The sequence below is a fragment of the Meleagris gallopavo genome, chromosome 7 (assembly GCF_905368555.1).
Source record: "Meleagris gallopavo chromosome 7, MGAL_WU_HG_1.1, whole genome shotgun sequence".
In the NCBI taxonomy this organism is placed as follows: Eukaryota; Metazoa; Chordata; class Aves; order Galliformes; family Phasianidae; genus Meleagris; species Meleagris gallopavo.
The window spans coordinates 23,212,177-23,226,899 of NC_139410.1; the positions used below are offsets into that span (position 1 = coordinate 23,212,177).

General features: G+C 43.4%; 1 protein-coding gene across 18 annotated transcripts in view; it reads left to right on the forward strand.

Moving 5' to 3' along the window:
- BIN1 (bridging integrator 1) overlaps positions 1-14,723 on the forward strand; it is an 87,333-nt gene that overhangs the window by 20,844 nt on the left and 51,766 nt on the right. The window lies entirely within an intron of this gene.

Genomic DNA, 14,723 nt, shown 5'->3' on the forward strand with positions numbered 1-14,723 from the left:
GACACAGCAACTTCTGGACTGGAGGCAGAGGTGCTGTCCTGATGGGTACTGAGTCAGTCTGGGGTCAGGGAGGAGCAACAATGAGCAGGATGTGAAAGTACTGTGTTTGTACTCTGGATGGTGCATGGGGGATGGCTCTACTCTGCTGTGAGCCTCTTTGGTGCAGGTATGAAGCTTGTGATGCTGTATGCCTTCCTAGGAGCTCATTTTACAGTGCCACATGGAGTGCGTTGAAGCCTCTGCTTTTCTAATCCAAAACAAAACAAAAACCATTTTAATGATTTAGTGTAAGTTCTTATTTTGTAATGTGTCTGGTAATTCATACATTAGTTCAATATCAGTGTATTTTCCTGCCTCCTTCCTTTTCCTACCCATGCAAAGCCAGTGGAAGGTGAATCCCGTATTCCTGGGGTGTGAATAATACAAGATAACATTCTGTGTTTGAGAGGATTATCCCTCTACATCAGCTTAGTTCAGCCCTCCTGACTTGCTGGTAGGGAAACCAAGAAACGGAGTGGTTACAGTTAGCAGTTCCTGCTATTTGATGGATAATTTTGTTAAGGGATCTGTGAACTGTGGCTCAATTGAATGTACTTTTCTTTGCACAGCAGATATCTGCATACAGGAAACTTGTGAAGGGTCTATGGTGTCTCACAGGAAAATGTTTCTAGGGGTTACAAACCCCAAAACTGACCAAAGCACTTGCAAAGTGAGCTCAAACTCATATTTGGTTCTTAAGAGTCTCCTGTGACTGGAATCCTCTTGGCCCAGGTCTGAATTGGTCCGTGCCTGGTGTAGCACAACTGTGGTGATGGTCTAAAGCCTGAGTGGGGCTCACACAGATCTGAACTCTTCTCTGTGGCATTTGTTCTCTGGGCATTCAGTTTTCGGAGTAGCTGAACGAAACCTTAAATCACTTCAGTCATTGAAATCTTAGTTCCCTTCTTTTGCTGATTCTTCCCTGATTGCAGCAGCAGAAGAAAGAACAGGAAATGAATGGGAAAATCTCTAGGTTAAAGCTGGTTATGTTAAAGCAGAAAGGAGATCTCATGATAAGAATGGAGCAACTCTATTGCAAGGGGCTGGGCAAGTGGAAAAAGCCCCTGTTGTGTTAAAGCTGTGGGACAAGAAAGAACAAACTGACTTGCACGTAATATTTTGGAATAATAGTACTTAAATTGTTGACTTACAGTGGGGAGAAATTCCATTGTCATAATCAGAAGCTTGTCAAAAAGCTGTTTAGACATTGATTATCTAAGGTTGTACTTGTGAATAATCTGTCTGGAGACAGTTAATGTGTAATAGTAACTTGTGTCGTTAACTTGAACAAAATCTATATATATCCTGTTTGACAGCAGCACAAAAGCTCAATGGTTTCTTTCTTACTGTCTGGATTTCACATACGGCTTTGTGATGATGATGTATGTCTCCCAGAGCTACAGTAGAGCCAACTGAATGGATTTCTGGCAGTTTAGATGCTCTATAATGAATCTACGTCAAGATCACAACCTGGTGCTTTTTTCACTGTAGTGGCTGATGATCCATTGCAAACAAGCTCTGGGGCAAGAGGCGGGAGTGCAGCAAGAAGATGCAGTTGTGGCCACCTTCCCATGGGGTTTGCTGGTTCTAGAAATATGCATGGTTTAACCACAGAAGGTCAATAAGGCCTCTAGGCTCTGGGCAGGCTTTTGACTTTATTGTTAGCACATATAACAAGATTAGCACCAAATGACTCACAGAACAAGTCAGGTGGTCTTTAATCTGGTGTTAACTGGGTTGATATGAAAGCATTTTCATTATTAAGACAGTGTGGCTGAAAACTTTGTCAAAATCAGGTCTTCCTACAGAAAGAAAGCACTGTAGCAGAGAGAAAGGATTGCTTTCTACTTAGCTCTGTGATGAACCCAGAGTAGGCCTGAGCTTCTGGTGTGAGGACTGTGGAAATCATGGCTGAAGCTACAAAGTGTATCAAATTTTCTCCTGTAAGGCGGGTTCCTTTCTGACTCCTGGTTTTTTTCACTCATGAATTTATAGATCACAATTATTGATTGAGCTCAGAACCGCTTCAACATAAGAACTTAATGCTTTATGGTGTTAACAGGTAGGTGAGTCCCCATAATGAACAGAATCCATGCTAAAGATGCGTGTGCTGCAACACAGACATTCCCCTTTCTCTTAAGCAGATCTGTGATGATGCTGCAAGTCTGGTGTGCACACTGTTCTAGACACAGACTAAAATACCTTTATTTCTATTTATTTCAAGCTTCCTATAAATAAGGCAGCTACCACATTCAAAGGAATAGAATAAGAGCCACCTTGCAAATACCAATTTGTATGTTGTCTTGATAATGTTCAGGAGTTTTCCCTATGCTGAAACAAAATTAATCTTCCTCACCCCTTTTCATTTAAGGAAAAACAGTAATCCATGTAAGTACCAGCAGGCTTTAGTTTATCCAATAATGGCATGGAATAGGAAGTTGTATTTTAAAAGTGAAGATCTTGACTTGTTAATGAGAATGTAACTGGAGTTAATAATTTCTGTCAAGGCAATTTAACTTCTTTATAACTTTTAATTTTTCCCCTCTTGTTTATTATCTGTCTGTGATAAGTGTATGGATCTGCTTCATAGCAGCTCAGGAGGTTTAAAAGGGACTCTGACAACTGACTGCTGCAGGAGGAATCAAAGAAGTCCGGGCTCTAATCCTGTTGAATTTCCAAAAAGCCTCTTGAGCCCCTTCAGAAAACATGCAAAGGACTGAGTTATCTGTGTAGAGAGGGTGAGAAGTGCATACTCAACTTCTTTTGCAGGAGATGGGATCTCTCACAACTGTGGTGGTTGTAACAAGTGGTGATACTGGAGTGCCCCGGATGTGTGATAGAAGTGTGTGAGTGTGGTGAATAGAGAGATCAGTGCCAGTGAGGCCAGGAGACAGGGTGTGGGTGGCATCGCTTGAGCCTTTTGTGCAGCCTTTCATGTCTGTGGTGCAGGCAAATTTGAAGGGGTTGGGTGTTGTCTGCAAGAACTCTCATAAACATGGATCATTTAGCCAAAAGCAATGGAACTAGCTCCCAGTGTCTGAAAATCCGTTTCCTAAAAAGTCATATGGGTCCTTTTGAGAGATGAAAGGCTGCAGGTGCAAGGCAGCTTCTCTCCCACTCTGTAGTAGGATGCAGTTTGTGGGGAAGAGGCAAAAATCAAATGTCAGCTCCGTAGTAGATGTCTGAGTGAATCAGTGAGCTGAGTTCAGGCTCGGCTCAGTTTGCTCCTGATAGCATTCTGCAGACTGGAGGCAAGTGCACTAATTCACATACAAGACGTTTCCATTTTTCACCAATGATGCAGGTCTCCACAGAGTTTTAATTTTCTCTGAGGCTGTGACATGAAGTGCGGGGAGTGGGAGAGATGCAGGCTGCTGACAGTTTCCTTGGTTATTAATGGCTGCAGCAAGGACTCATTGGATTCTGAGAATAGATTCTGCATTTGCTTTGGAGGAGACAGCTGACAATGGTGTTCGATACAGCAATATGTCTGTGCTTGACTTTTGACTGACAGCAACACAAACTCGCTCTCCTCCCAGCCACTGCTTAAATCTGATGACATTTACAGCAAAGCTGACTTCTCTGGTCTAAGTTTAGATGGTGATTTCTGTGTTTGTCTTCCTGGGTGTGCTTAATAAGATATAAAAGCAGGAGAGGACCTCTAAATAAAAATGGAAGAGGAATTTCAAACTATGGCTAGATTGTGGAAGAGAGGGGCATTCAGCTTGCATGCATTTTATGATCTGGTTGCTGTGCATTGTTGTTGAAGGTATCCATGTGTTTGAGGGATTATTACCTATTTTGATGCTTTTGTTTCACTCTCACAAAATACACGATAAATATTTATAGCTATAGGACTGTTTAGTGCTGTCTTTTTTTGGGCAAGCTGTGCTTGGGGTTGGCTGGTAGCCTTAGCCCCAGCTGTATACAGCTAAAGACACGTAGTATGGGTAAATGTCTGTAAGTCATTTGGAAATAGAGTGTGATCTGAGCTGACTGCTGAGACTTTGTGTCTTTCCATGCATCCGTATTACCTTCCAAAAGCTTTGCTTCTTGGTGAACATCCTTTCAGGCTTTGGAGGAAATAAAACATTCTTTCTCCTATTCCCTTTCAACCGTCCATCATAGAGAAGGAAAGCTTGTGAGTTCCTCATCAAAAACAGTTGACAACCTGTGTTGGGTGTTGGTGGGAAAGGTTTGCTGGAAAGGTTTTTCTTTTGCTATTCTTGCTCTCTCTTTCCACTTCCCTTCCTCCTTCCATTCAAATTGCAAAGCTGCACTTACGTAAGCAGAACTAGCAGCGTTTTATGCTGTTGCTTGATAACTGTCAAGTGAGCTGCATCTTTTATCTGCAGGAAACTTGAGGATTTTCAGTCCCATGTGCTTTGCAAACCTCCTGCCCTTTGCTAAGCCAGGCACATAGTCCAGATTCATTCCTTTTAGCATGGCTGTGCATTAGTGCTGCAGCAGATCTGAAGGCAAAACCTCAGGCTCAGAATCCCACTGTAATCAAACATGTGGAGCAAGAAAGCTTCTTGCCTTGAGGCTGCATATGGTGAACAGTGTTGCAAGCAGACCAAGCATGCAGTGGCACTGATAATATCATCAGTGGTCTTTGATTTTCTCGCTCATGGTCTGTAAGTGTGTGGAGAGGAGTGAGTCCATCAGCACAGTGGAAAGTTTCCTCAGTGTGTCTTTCCCTTCTCCTTTGGGAGTGACAGCTCATGCCCACTTGTCTGTAATATATTCAGTGTCCACATCCACTTGTCTGTCGTATATTCATCATCTGTCGGCACCCAGTGCTGGGCAGAGAGCCTTCTCAGCCTAAACTGGTAAGTGAGCTCTGAGACCACTGTCAAAAATAAAAGCTGCTGAGCTCAAATCAGATTTGGTTATCTGAGAACTGGAAACTGCATGAAGGACAGAAGCGACTGGGCTGATAAGTAGGAGTACTTCATGTTTTGCCTTGGTTGGGAGATGTTGATGTTAAGGTTTGAGAGAGGAGGACAAGCAGGACAAACATCTTTCCTTGAATTGCAGCGTTCTGTACCCTACTTATGGATTTTGCAGACTTGATGCTAAGCTAGAGTGTGAAGGAGCCGTCTATTTTTTCCTCCTCTTTTTCTAGGGAAAATAGGGCACCTTGAGTTGCTTTGTTAATGTGCCAGACTAGCAGATAGAGGTACAGCAAACCCTGTTGTCTGGTGCAAGTGTGACTTGTTGCTGCACAGCACTCTTTCTGTCCTCAGTAATGTTGTCAGAGCGTTCCCTAAAATCGAAGGAGAAGGAGCTGAGCTGGATGAGTTCGGCTTTTCCATCTTCTGCCACACGTGAAAATGACACCTGAGAAGTCTGCCCAGAACTATGCTGGGAAGAGGGAGCAGCTGAACTCAGTTGTCACCACCTGCTCTGGGCACACAGACGTGACTGGCAACATGGAGCCAGCTTCCCCTTTCACACTGCCTGTAAATGCGTGCCTGATGTAGGCAGGGCAGTGTGGTATGGGAGAGCCCCATTCTCTACAGCTGTGACCTCAAGCAGCGTGTAGCTTGTAGTGTACCTGATATGAGTATACCAGTTGTCCTTGTGCCCCTCGCTTTTGAATTGTGCGGTTGTCAAAAGACAGTGAAGCACTCTGGATCTGGCCTTTGCAGTGTTGGAAGCATTTGGTTTCAGGTCGGGTGGTCTGGCATAGAGTTTGTGTGATGATTTCCCTACAGAAGTAATCAAATGTAGAATTCGCCTTACTGTTAGCTAACAGAGCAACCCTGCCTCCTGTGGTCATGTTAGCAGTAATCATTGTTGGAAAGAACGGACTTATGCTTCATAACCCGCTCTTAAACTTTAGAAAATCTAGAGGCTGGTCATGCAACTTAAAAAATATTTTTTTTTTTTTTTTTAAATGCTGACTTCTGGGCAGTGTCATTTTAGAGTTAACCACTGAGAGAGTGTTGCTGTAGGGTGTCCTAGAAGGCCTAAAGGTTCCCAATTTTAATGTTCTTTGCAATAACGTTTTGGAGTTTTCCTAGAACACTTAATAAAAGAAAATTGGAGATCCTACTCTTAGAGGAGCAATTATTTCATTATTATTACTTTTTAATTACTGTTTGAGGTGAAGAATGTGCTCATGGTAGAGTTTCCCAATAGCACTGGGAAGATCTGAGCTTGTCATTCTAGGCAGAGTTCTTGCTCTTGAACTTTTTCTTTAAAATGTAGCTGCTTAAAAGTACTGTGAGTGACACTGTTCCTTAATAAAAGCAAGTCCTATGGAACTTGTCTGTTTCCTCAAAACACCATGTTATTTACAGGCTTTTTGCCAAGGCAGATGCCACAGAAATTGGCGGATTGCATACAGTTGAATGTCATCTTTATCTCCTTAATGACTCTGTATGAGGCAGGAATTAGCACAGATTAACTACCTGGTATTTCCTGTGCCCTTTGGTTTCAGAACTCTGATTCCATGCCTCGGAGAAGAAGTCCCACTGCTCATCTGTGGAAAGCTGAGAATCAACCCATGAAGCTTGCTGAGAGTTAGACATGTATTTCAGTGGTGTGGGCATTAATAGCGTGCTAGGTGCACATCAGTACTGCCCTTGTGGAACTGTCTGCATGCCAGCATGTGGAAACCTTTGTAAGAAGTGTAGGAGAAAGGTGTCTTGGGAGCTTATGTAGAGTACTGAAGAGGTCATCATCAGTAATGACCTTGTGCTTCAAAAATATATCCCCCAAATACTGGCTACATGCTATACTGTTCCTTTAATGGATATATATTGCAATAAGGGAAAATTTCAGAAGTCGTCTTCTGTGTTTTCACTGATTACATGCTTCTAGTGTGTAATGCAAGCATGTTCCTGAAGTGGCTGTAGGAAACTGCGGAGGTGTTGTAGGGAGCTCTAGTCCGTGAGAGGCAGGACATGTAGCCCAATGGGTTTAACATTGCCTTCTTCCCTATTTATGTAACGCTTGCCAGATAGCGTTGATATGCTGTACTTGTATGGTCAAAGATGGGAGGTTTAAATGGGCTGTGTTGTAGTAGCTTGAGAGATAATGCAGCTGTAAGCATGATATTGTCAGAGAAAGGCAAGGTGGAAGCTTTGTGCTCCTGGAGCACTCTGACAGTGTGTTAAAGCAACAGAGGAATACTCCAGCTTCCACCTGGAGAATAGGATCGCAGAGATCAGTCAGCAGGCAGCTATTTTGGAAACACCCTACTTCTTTACAAAGAAAACCAACCCAAATGGCTCTCTAATGGATAGTAGCTAGAAATGCAAGCTGCAACTGTCTTGGTTTATGTATCGAAGTGCACAAACTATGGACGATGAATTTCCAGTGCTTAGACTTGTAGATAGATGAGCTGTTATGTCTCCCGTAAATAGTAGCCTATAGTTGCATGCAAAGAGAGGGAGAGAGAGTAAACTTGTTAGATATTTGGAGGCAGGAGACTTCAGACTTCTTAGTGGCTTTTTACCTTACTGTTTTCAATATATAACTGCTTATTTCTCGATTGTAAGGATTTGCTGAGTTCTTTTGGTGGATTTATCTTTCTGAAACCTGTAGGCTGGGTGAATAAAATAACTATGTTGAAACACTTTCAATGTTGACAATATTCTGTATAGTAAACAGTATGATGGCTTTGCCTTCCGTAACAGTGTACATAACCTTTCTTGGGTTCATCAAAGTGCTAATGCATGCTGACAAAACATCAACGCACCAAGTATAGCCTGTGGACTTACTGAATTCCTGCCTGTCCTACAGGTAATGTGTAAAGGCTACTGAGGCTGAATGCCATTATTTTTAGTGATGAAGGAGGGCCTTCCAAGTACCCTGGATGAGTTTCTGAAATTGCTCTTCTGACTCAGAGAGCAAAGAAGCAGAATGAAGCTGGTGAAAATTATTCTGTCTTCTTCGTGCTATGCTTTGCTATACTTGATCTCTCTGAAAATGGAAAATTCAGCTTCTACTGTCCTCAGAGGATAGTGGTCCTTCTTCTTTTAGTTAATATGTTGACAATATACTATAGTTGGAGACATTAGCAGATGTTGGTAACCAAGACTTTTTTGGAGTGAGTGGCATTAAGGCAGGAAAATGTCAAAGCCCAATTTAGAAAAGTGATTTGATCACAGGTTGGAAATTGAAAGCAAAGTACCTCCTCAGAAAGAGTTGGTTACTGTAAGTGAGGTAGAAGTGGGGCTTGGTTGGAACATGCTGCAGACTACAGAGAAGCTGTCTGTGCTGATTGTCAGAGATGTTGGTCTTTCTGGGATGGAGAGTGGGTCAGCAAGCGTTATTTTAGATGCTGACAGAGCAGTAGGAAGAGAGGAGTGGGTAACCTGGGTAATGAAAATTATCCTTGCAGTTTTCCTTGTGCAGAGGGTGAACAAGAAGAATCCAAGAGGGCTCTTTACCTTGTGCACAGAGCTCTGCCCATTGGTATGGCAGAACAGCAATTCTCCTGTGTGCGGGAGCAGCCTGACATCTTCTGGGTTGACTGTGCTTGGGCTGAATTTGTCTGAGAGCTGGGACTAACTCTTCTCACTGTGTTTGTCTACAGTCTTAGGACACTCTATAGTGATATGAACAATGAGCACTATGAGTGATGTCAATTCCTTGGTTATAGCCTGTAACTTGAGAAAATCATCCTCAAACCAAAGGGAGCCAAGCATTGGAGGAAGAGTTTTAAGAGGGGAGAGGTCAGGAGCTTGTTCCAGTTAGTTTTCCTAACAAATACTGTGAGGTAATCGAAGTACCTTTACAGAACGCAGAACGCAAATACAAATTGTCTCTTGTGGTGCTGTTACTGTAAGAAAACAGAATTCCCACTCTGTATTAGTGTTGATGAATGTGTTTCTACATATTTCTACTTTTGTTTTTGAACACTGAGGTGTTCTGCGCAGCAGCTAGCTGAGTCTTTTCATCAGCTTAGGATGGATGTTAGCTGCCTTGGCCCACAAGGAGAAACTGAGCACGGTGATTTTGATTTGTTTGAAATCTTGGGTGAAGTGCATGGTGCAGTTAGGAATAGCTCATCCTCAAATGGCTATCACTATAGGTTGTTGCCCTGCAGTTTCTTCAGTTAAAACCTCTGAGTTTAGATGGGGATTGCAACTGCTACAGAAAAAGAATTTATTGCAGCCAAACAAACCCCTTTTTATGCTTCACACAGACAAAAAAAAAAAAAAAAAAAAAAAGCCTTCAGCAGAGTATTCAAAGGGAAATACAGAAATAAAGCGGGCATTCTTAGACCAGAGTTGTGCAACATGAAGCTATGAAACTAGAACAGGTCTTTTGTGTACCCTTTTCTTACAGATACTGCTCATTTATGACTCAGCCGTGAGGATACAATGACCATCATTTCCAGCTACAAGATTGAAAACAATCCTGCACCTGTTGTGCATATTTCTACATTGTATTTTATACCTGGCACACAGTGATCAGAGACATGGGTATATCCTTAAGGTGCTAACTCCAGCCTGGTGAAAGTGATTGCCCTGAATTGCTTCTAAGCCCATTCTGGGGTAGTTCCAGTAATCAAGAATGAGAAGTGGATCTGTTTTTTGTTTTGTTTTTCCTCCTTATTGACTGTGGAGTGAGCAAAGAGAATGAATAAGGCAATCCAATGTGACCACACTGAGTCATGTTAAACTTGAGAGGTGTTTCTTGGAGGTGCAGATAATGGTGAGAGTGCTCCTCAGCAGCTGTCAGAGATAGATATTTGAGATGAGCCTCAAAGGAATGCAGTATGATTCTTGCTACTGTGGGTATTTTGCAATATAGTGCCATTTAGGGAAGGTGGCAAAGCCACGTGTTTCTATGATTAGCCACATTTGCTGTTATCTAGTCATGCTTATCTGTACGTTGCAGTGATATGGAGAAGTGATGTGTTTTTGGAGAGAGTATTTGTTCAGAGACCGAGTGATGAATCTTTCGTTTGTTGTTATCTTCAAGATTCAGGATCTCTAGCTCTGGTAGGGTCTTAGAAAATCCTTCTTCTATGCAGAGGGATCAATCCTGCTCAAATCACACCTCAGATGGTCATCTGACTTCCTAATTTTTTCAGAGAGATCTGTCATTAGTGATGGATCTCTATTCAGTGTGGTAATGCTTTCAATTCCTCACCGTTACCATATTTTTATATTGGTAGTGTTGAAGGCTCAGGACGTCCAGCGTGACCAAAATGTTTTTAGATGTTGTTTTTTCCTAGTTAGACTCAGTTTTAGAGTATGGCAAATAAATGCAAACTCTCACAGACTTCAGTGAGGTGGACACCTGTAAAGTCATAAACAGGATAACTTGAGCTAAGCACTCAAAATCCTGGTTGTCTCACCTCTGTGTTTCTGTTTCCCATTTGCCAGCTCAGGATGCCAGGGATAAATTCGGTCACTCTGTGACGTGCTGAACAAACATTCCTCTTTCCAGCTGGATGGATGTGACACTGGATGTGGATTTCCCAGGTCACAGAGGAAGTCTCTAACAAAACGCTGTATTGAACTTTGATTTCCCCACGTCCTGCCTTTGCAGGATCTATTGAACTTTGCCAGCAAATAGAAGCATACAAGAGGTGTTCTGTTCGTGCTAAGTGTGAAACTGCCCTTTCCCATTGTCCAGTAATCTCAGGGTTTTGTTGATTGACTAGCCCCCAGGAATAACTTCCTCAATTTAAAATGCAGTGCTAAGGCACTTGGAGTGTCTTCCTGTCCATCCTGGCCTCCTTTGTCCATTTGCTCCAGAGAAAGACTTGATTGTGCTGGACTGGGACAGGAGGTCTTACCCTGCTGGGCCTAACTGCTCGTTCTCTCCCTGTGCACAAAATCCAGTCCTTCCCTGTGCACAAACCTGCTTGGCTGAGCAAGTCACGTCTCACTGGGGCAGAGGGGAAATGGGACTTAAACAGCTCATGAAATTTTTTTTGTGCCTTATGTTACATGGCTTTGTCCTTTCCATTTTGACTGCTTTCTTCCAAACCCATTTTAGTATCCTCCATGGAAGAAAGGGCCAAGAATGGAGATGAAAGATGTGTTCTGTTGCTAGTTAACCCACTCCCTCTGGTGCAATTTGTTGCAAATCAAAATTAGTCACTGTTTTCTGGCTCTTTGCCCTGTTGATAGTTGAAGGTACTGCACTGGGGTTGACAGATGCAGCAGAAGTCAGAGGCATTTGTGAGGGAGGAGAGGTCAGGAGATGGAAGAAGTTAGGAGCAGAGGGCCTGTATCTGCAAGATGTGATGGCAGCTTCTTTGATGCAGCATGGAGTAAGGTGTTGTCCGGCAGGTTTCAGCTCCCCTGGCTGTGGGCTTAGCAACATAGTTCTTTGTTAGGGCTGGACTGCCCTAAATTCTGGTGTTTCAGGTGGAAATGTAGCTCAATTTAGGATTCACAGATTGGATTTACTGGTGGTTGCTGATCGGCTTTGAAGAGTTGGTTCATGGAACTGATCTCCATTCCGTGTGCCCAGTGCTCAAAAGAGAGCCTGGGAACCAATGTATGGAGTGTGGTCATTTGCTTCTTGGGAGTGCTTGTTTCTATATATCTGGAAAAAGTGGTTGAATTGCAACCGATGAGATGCTTCCTTTCAAATCTATCAAAACTGGGTTGCTTAAGTAAAGCTCAGTCATGTCATGAATCTTACATTCTTCCTTCTGAGAATAACCTGCAGCTCAGATTTCCTTAAGCAAACTGTACATCTTGCTGAAAAAAATGTGCTGTTTTTCAAGGCTATTCCGTACCTTTTCTTCACAGAATGTCAGATCTTTTATATAGAAGAGTTCAGGCTTCTTTGTCAGTTCTGTCATATCTCTCTTCCTGGACCGTATCAATTCAAAACTGACTGCAGTTAGCTTTGCCACAACAGCCGGATTACAGATATATTCCTGATAGGAAGGGAATGTGTTGTGTTATTATTTTTTTAATCTCACTTCCCTGGATCCTCAGGTGCTTTTAATTTAAAGCTTCAATTGCAATCTGAATCCCATGGTCCTTGTTGCCTTTATTGAAGTGCAGAGAAAATGAAGACTGAATGGAATTTTGGCTCTGTTTGAAGAAGTGGTGGTAGTTGGTCAGGCACCTGTAGCCCTGTAGTTTATGAGAAATACCAGGCACTTGCAGATCAAGTAAATGGTCAGAAGAGACATGTTTTTTGAGCAACACAGGAAATTAAGTGTTCAAATATATGTTGGGTGCCTGAGGCCAAAGACGTTGGCTGGGATGACATCCTCATCTTGTCATTGTCAATTTTTGGGAGAACCAAGGTTAGAGCCTGCAGTGAGGCTGGGGACCTCCTCTCAAATCCATCCCACAATGTACTTTCTTTAACCACCTCATTTGTAGAAAGTACTCCCTCTTTCACCCAACTTTGCACTTTCCTGAAATGGTCGTTTTCCTTATGCAGGGTTCGGGCTTCTCAGGTCAAGGGCAGACCAAGGAGCCCAGCCATGGTTGCTGCTTAATCTTTTAAATGCCACGTCCATGCTGCTGCCTGGTGTGGTTTGCCTCCAGACAGCAGCTGTCAGATCACACCATCTCTGATCTACCCTGAGATTTGGGAGCCACAGTGGTGTTCTGACTCCTACCTTGATAAATCTGCTCCATTAATAGCTATCAAAGAGCCTGAAGTTTCCATCCGAACTTCATCTGGCTTTGCAACAAGCTGGGGGATTAGAGACCGTCACAGGGGAAGGGAGGGAGCAGCCGTGGCTCACTCAGAATAGCCTGACCTATGACGGCATGTACCAGCCTGGGGACGGGAGTTGTCCTGTGAGCTCACAGGTTATTAGCAGAGAGAAAAGGCACGCTTTCAGTCAGCAGCACACCCAGGGCCATCTGCTTGGTGTAGGGGCTCCGGGAGAATCTGTTATTATAGTTTGCCTGCTCTACTCTCTTGGAAGAGCTGGGAGTAGGTTTGAGGGCCAGCCTTGTGGAGCCATTGTTTTATATTGCTCAAATGGAATTTGGATTTGACGTCTGTGTGGGTTGTGCCATAGCATGTAATAAAAGGACCAGCAGACTGCATAGCTGAGGCTTGTGTACAAGGCTGCAGGTATGGGGTGCAAGCCTTTGCATAGAAATGGAGGAAAATTGAGAGCTGGGCCCCTTCCAATCCTGACTGTTTTGTAGGACCTGTGCAGAGCCTGATCTTCCCAGCTGGTTGCATGACCCTAGACTGATGTGCTTGTCCCCCTGGCAGCAGATGAGCTCCTTACACATGTGGGAAATGGGAAGGCAGGCCATCTCAAAGAATGGTCTGTGGGTATGGATGCACTGAGGCTGTTCTAAACCTTTGACCCTCGGTGACATATTCCAGATTCCTTCAAGTTAAACAGTCTCCTTCCCTCCAGGCCTGAAAGCATCATGTCTCCTGATTAACCAGACAGATGTATTGCCCATACAAAGCTCCTTTATATGCACAACAATTCTCTTGATCTTCTCATTAGAAACTTCATTCCTTAGGCTTTGTTTTTGCTGGGCACTTAACATTGCTGATGATGCTTCTGGTGTGATGGTGTTTTTCGTATATCAGACAATTAGAAAGTCACACATTTGTTGGGAAATCCTTGCCCTAATAGATCTGGTAGCATAAGGAAGTACAGCTGAGCATGAGGCCTTTGGGCAGCGTTCTTAGAAGGCATATACCCACCTTCACTGATGCAGGTGAGCAAAGGAGGCACCAGTAGCTGATGTACAAGACTCTGCCTGTCCAAACAGTACAGCTTTTCTTCTGGTCTCCGGAAAGCTTGTGTATGCCAAGGGTTTGAGAGGAGGGTGGGAATAATCGTGCTGTCTGTGTCTTGCTATGTAGACAGCTTAGAAGCCCATTAAGCATTTATAGCTGCAGTGTTTACTGCTGTCACTTGAGTTAACTCAGAAGGTTTTCAGTCACAAGCTGTGGTCTTCATATATATGTGTGTGTGTGTGTGTGTGTGTGTGTGTGAAAAAAAATGGAAAACAGTGATTCCTTCCTGGACATTCAATCCCAGGCTAAATAAAGGGATTTGTAAGCTGAATGACTGCACTGATTTCTTGTGCCCAGCTCTAGAGTCAGTTACTGTAGTCATGGCTAAGCTGGGGAATGTGTGTGTTTATGTAGGAGTGGGGAATTGAGATTAGCCTCACAGACTTAACACAAATGCCCTCCTCCCTGCCTGTGCAATAAGATGAGAGTGGGCCAGTAGGTGAATGTTGCATCCTGTTGCGTGGACCTTCACAGTGCCGTTTTGGGAACTGAAAATAGAAGTCTAATCCCTGCCCTGCGGGAGGATAATCCTCTTTACGTTCTCTGAAAAGATCCATGTGTAGTATAAGGGGTTGGAGGATGCTGATTCAGGTCGCCTCCCTGAAGGGACTGATGACAGAAAAGCTGAAACAGGTTCTTGCTTCAGTCCTCTGAACATGATGGTTGAGAGATCTATGGATCAAGGTCTGTTGTGTTCAGCAGAGCAGGATACTTCTGCTTTCCAGTGCTTTTTGCCTCTCTGGAAGTCACGCTCTTAACAGCCAGCACTCCCTTTCTTGTCCAGGCATTCCCTCAATAGTCTTTATTGCCCACCTCTTGCTCTACAGAATCTCATGTGACTGAGGACTGAGTAGGCTTTTCTGTGTTTTTTATTGGCACTACAAGACAAGGCCTTATTTTTGATTAACAACGATGTTGTAATTGAGCTTAACCAGCTGTAGTTTGTATCCTTGTCTCTC